This window comes from Dermacentor albipictus, chromosome 7, assembly GCF_038994185.2.
Source record: "Dermacentor albipictus isolate Rhodes 1998 colony chromosome 7, USDA_Dalb.pri_finalv2, whole genome shotgun sequence".
Lineage (NCBI taxonomy): Eukaryota > Metazoa > Arthropoda > Arachnida > Ixodida > Ixodidae > Dermacentor > Dermacentor albipictus.
The window spans coordinates 97,383,631-97,389,110 of NC_091827.1; the positions used below are offsets into that span (position 1 = coordinate 97,383,631).

At 49.6% G+C, this 5,480-nt stretch overlaps 1 pseudogene; it reads left to right on the forward strand.

The window, feature by feature from the left end:
• The first annotated feature begins 2,983 nt into the window (after nucleotides 1–2,983).
• Nucleotides 2,984–4,530, forward strand: LOC139047642 (uncharacterized; annotated as a pseudogene).
• Nucleotides 4,531–5,480: the final 950 nt, after the last annotated feature.

Here is a 5,480-nt window from a genome sequence, read left to right on the forward strand (position 1 = left end):
TGTACAGAATGGCGCGTGTTCGCACTGAACAAATTATGTCGAGTAAGAAGGAAGACGATCAGTCAAGATGGTACCCCAGAAAGGTGATGTATAATAGCGATTAACAAACAAAGAAGTGCTTATTGAATAGAATTTACTAAATCATTTGGACACAAGGAGTTTTCAAGGCACCTGATACCTCGGAGCCTGGAAATGCCACTCCAGATCAGAAATGAATTTGCCGCAGAGGCATGAGTTCGAAGCCCAATGGTCGTGTCTAGCAAAACCTTGTGTTTTCAGCCTAATTTAGTGACGCTGATGCCGAAAATGATGACGTAGCTTTTTGTCTTCGTTGGCTTGACGTACAGACGACTGTTTAGCTGAAAGAGTTCTGTTGTGTAGGCATGCTATTGATTACACGTAGGTGCTAGCGTCGGAGACGTATGTGGCTATCACTATTCTCACGTGGTGGTGGCGTTGAAGAACACAGTAGCAATACTGTGAAAGACAAAACGAACATTCATTGGGCGAACCTGTGCCTACGAAAACAGGCTACCCTTATAGGACAACGATAGCGGCGAACACGGTTGGCGATCGTTGAAAATCTGATCAGCGGGTCAAGCGCGTCGGCTTTTATACAGTAGTGGTCGAATGTTCCAGACTAATCGTTGGGCCCCGCGTGCCTTCCACAAAGTTCTACACCATTCGCGTCGGGCGATGAAATCAGATAACACAAGGTTCGGCGACAACGGAGAGCGGATAGAAGCATCGATAACTTTCCAGAAACTTCGAATACATGCAGGCGCATCCCGCGCTGAGCGATAATAGTTGCAAGGCGGCGACACGTGGTCGCCCGATAAAGATAAGTACACGTGTCACTATTCTGTCTGCCTAGCAATTAGCACCGTTTGTTCATCTGCATGTGTGAATTTTTTATGTGCATGCCCAAGGTATATATATATATATATATATATATATATATATATATATATATATATATATATATATATATATATATATCTGTGCGTGTGTGTCTTGTTGATTGAATAAAGAATTCGCATGCGAGTTTGCATTGTCTACTTGTGCTGCTTAAGTGTTACATTTAGGTTAATCCCGCTTTAATTTCCGCTAATCCCGCTAAAAACACAGCCCCAAGCTTTTTACTACTTTAGTAAAAAAAGCAATCAGGCAGGCTATATCTGGTTTTATGAGGTCATCACAGCAGCTGCAAAAGGTACGTGTGATATGCTGGCATTTTAGCAGCGTCGGGCTGGTGGATGCCGAGCGGGCTGGGTGGCCTTTGCCCATGAGCCGGGGAGGCAGTGGTAGTGGTGACGTTATGTCGGCGACTCGCGGAACCTCTGCAGACGGTTGTTGGGCATGGACAAGCAAATATAAATCGCCATTAGTAGCCGCACTATCTAACCAATTGCTGAAAAGAGCACGAAAACAGCACACATTCTATTAAACCTTGTATCCCTACCAGAGGGCCCATGGTAAAAAAATTGCTATTGATTTAGTTTGACCTTCGGAGAGGGTCTCACACGACTGGAGATAGATATGAGATCGTCTTCATTGACCAGAGAGCTATATAAAAGCTTCATTAGAGCAGTCATTCTTATTGATGGCTCACAATGCCGGGCCCCTTAGCCCGGGGTTTGCGCTGGTTGATATAATGCTCTCGCCGCCCGGTTAACGAGCCATTTCTTACACGTTGGCTACGGGCTGAACATGTCGCTGGATCTTGTGCACTGGATCCTTTGTGCGTTGGATCTGTTGCCTGGTATTTTCTTGAGTACTTGCCTAACTAGAACTATCCGTACCGCATGTTCCACTGACGCGTTTTTTTGCAAGACGTTTTGTCAGCATGTCGTATCAACATAGTTTTAAGTATGTGTAACAGCCATAAAAGCAAGCGCGCTCGCACGAACGATAGGGCCGTCTTTTTTTTTCGCAATTGCAAGAAATTGGATGTGGCCGCAGCATGAAATCAATCCAAACTTGTTTTAACGTAGGAGCGAGCGTAGCGAGTCATGCAAGCTACGAGCCCTCGTAGTGTAGTCAGCGCGGCTATTGTAGCGTGGCGGCCGCATTGCAGCTGCAAAGGTGCCTTCGTGGCCTCTGTGATTGGATGTGACGCGTACTAGTTTCAAGCTATCGGAGTTTACAGGTTGTCATGATTGTAGTTGGTCATGAAATAGATGGTAGCTGGCCCATACCGTCGTCCAACTTATCCACGCTGAGGTCGTTGTTGAAGGGAGAGACTTGTTCTCATAGTGAATGAGGAACAGGGGATTTATTTACAATATCTACATGAGAACGTTACAGTTCATCAGTTTAACATGACTGAAAGAGAAATTCACCCTTAGGAGCAGCCTACGGCTCCTTAAATCCCTAGGCGAGGGAAAACGGCGGTTCAACTTTCTGCCGATTCGGAGCGTTCAAAGTCATCATGGCCGACCCGCCTTTGAGGGGGATGGCTTACACACACTTCCGCACATGTTTCGCTGACCACGTCGAGGTGAGTGGGTTCTCGCAGACACTGGTTTCACCCCGAGCAGGCGCCTCTTTATCTATGTGTTGACTCCGCAGACAACGACCGCCGCGTCTGTCCATGACTTCTAAGCCTCGTGTCATGGCGGCCAGACGCCTTCTCCCAGGTGTTCCACCGCTTCTAACAAGCCGTGGCGGCCACGTCAAACCCTCGAACAATAGAAGGCCATCCTTGCATTCGATCTTAGGGGGGCCTTTGACAACGTTCGTCACGGCAGCATCCTGGCAAACCTGAGCACCACGGATTGCGGGCACAAGACATTCGCCTACGTCAGAGATTTGCTCGCGAAGCGTCAGGCCCTCCTTAAGATCGAGGATGAGGAATATGGCCCATACACCACGAGCACACGGGGCACTTCCCAAGGAGTGGTCTTGTCTCCAGCCCTTTTCAACATTGCCATGATGCAGCTTCCATAAAAATTGGCCCAGGTTTTAATGCACCCATCACGCACTTTACGCTGATGACATAATTTGGACTACGGAAGGGAGCGTTGGGCAATTGGAGGACCGCCTCCAGCGAGCCGCCTCCATCGTCGACAGCTGTGCTATCCACTGTGATCTCCAATGCGCTCCTGCGAAATCGGAACTTCTTCACATCAGAACCAATCCCAAATACAACTCGAGTTTGCGTCTCTTTCTGATGGGCGGTCCTATTAGAGAGGTTGAGGAGATCTGGATTCTGGGTCTGTTCATCCACCACAGACTCAACCCGGAATCCACTATCGACAAACTCAAACGCCTAGGCGAACAAGTCGGACGTATGATCCACCGCGTTTCCAACAAACTCTGCGGGTTGCGGGGCAGGGACGCGCTTCCGCTCGCCCATGCCTGCGTCACCAGCAGGATGCTATACTCCGTACCCTACCTTCGCACTACAAAGCAACACGATGAACGCATCGACGCCATCATAAAGAAAGTTACAAAGCGAGCTTTGGACGTTCCGCTGGCTACCTGCAACGCTAAGTTGTTGCCTCTAGGTGTGTTTAACTCCTACCAGGAGTTCAAGGAGGCCAACCTTCTAAAACAATACACGCGACTCTGGAGACGGTGTCCGTGCGCCACCTGCTAGACTGCTTGCACATGCAACACGAGTGCATTCCAGAGGAGACATGCAGGCTTCCGGAGCTCTGGGTTCCTCCACTCCAGCGCAGCATGGACACGCAGACCCATGAAGGCAAACGAAAGGCGCGTGCTCGTGCCCTCGAATACCAATATGAATTAAAGCAGGATGTATACTATGCTCATGTGGCAGGGCCGTCGCCCACAGGATTCTACACGGCTGCCGTAGTTCACCAGGACCAACGACTTAACGGACTTTCCTACCGCTATTTCAACTCCGCGCAGGCCGAGGAGGTTGCTATAGCACTTGCCGCCTCGGTCCCGAATTCAAAGGTAATAATCACAGATTCGCGCAGAGGTTCTGAGCACTACCTGGCGGGCGAGGTATCCCGTTTAGCCTACAGCATTTTAATGCGAGCCGTCAGGGAATCGGACCCCTCACGCAAACGCATTATTTGGACTCCGGGCCACCAGGGCCTTAGAGGTAAGGAGGCTGCGAACGCGGCCGCCTGAGGGCTTACCCACCGGGCGCATCAACCGGACTCTTCCGGCTCAGATATTAGACAACCGCTTCTGCGGTTCAGGGAAATTCTGGCAGACTATTGCGAACGTCATCGCCTTTTCCCGGTCCCTGCTAAGGGCCTGAGCAGGGCCGATGAACGAACCCTGCGGCACTAGCAGACAAACACCCTGTTTTGTCTTGCAATAGCAAAACATTTTGACCCGAAAGTTGATGGGCGATGCCCTCACTATGGGGATGTCTGCGATAACTTTCACGTGGTGTGGGCATGTCAGATGACTCCGTCCCTTCCCTCCAACCCTTCCCCCACCAGAGAGGCATGGGAAGCAGTCCTACTCAATTGCTCGGCGCTGGAGTCTCAAAGGGGTCCAGTCCAACGGGCGCGGGTAGCAGCTTCGTCCAGTGGGGTTCCAGACTAAGGACTCCACGTATGTAAAGGGCCAATTTTGGCCTGCAAACTCTCAATTTATTGAATAAAATTTTTCATCATCATCAATGCGTTCCAGCGCTGGCGTACACTACGGGAAGCTTTGGTCAGCAGGTACGACCAAGTATGTAGTTTAAGCTAAAACTGCCGGCACACTGTGTGTCTAGCGCCCGGTACTCATAGGGCTCACGTGAACGGTGGAGTCATTTTCAGCGGAAACGTGTAGGGCAGTTTAAATTTGTGCTGCTAGAACAAGTAGATGCAACGCATAAACGACGAAGCCATGGCGCTTTGAAGATGACGGCGTTCCCACGGCGACACTGTTGACAATAGCTTCACGACACCAGGATGACAACGATGGCAGGACAACGCCGGAATGACTGCAACAGGGTGATAATATCATAAGCCAACAAACAAGGACACCAAGGACAGCACAGGGGCATTACTTGTAGTTACTAATTGAAATAAAGTAATTATAAACAATGGAAGTGACAGTGGATGAAAAAAGAACTTGCCGCAGGTGGGGAACCAACCCACGTCGCAGTAATTTCTATTAATCCGATTAATTTCCCCTGTGTAGTCCTTGGTGTCTTTGTTTGTCGGCTTATTCATCATCATCATCATCATCATCATCATCATCATCATCAGCAGCAGCATCAGCAGCAGCAGCAGCAGCAGCAGCAGCAGCAGCAGCAGCAGCAGCAGCAGCAGCAGCAGCAGCAGCAGCAGCAGCCTGGTTAAGCCCACTGCAGGGCAAAGGCCTCTCCCATACTTCTCCAACTACCCCGGTCATGTACTAATTGTGGCCATGTTGTCCCTGCAAACTTCTTTATATGATCCACCCATCTAACTTTCTGCCGCCCTCTGCTACGCTTCACTTCAATTGGAATCCAATCCGTAACTCTCAATGACCATCGGTTATCTTCCTTCCTCATTACATGT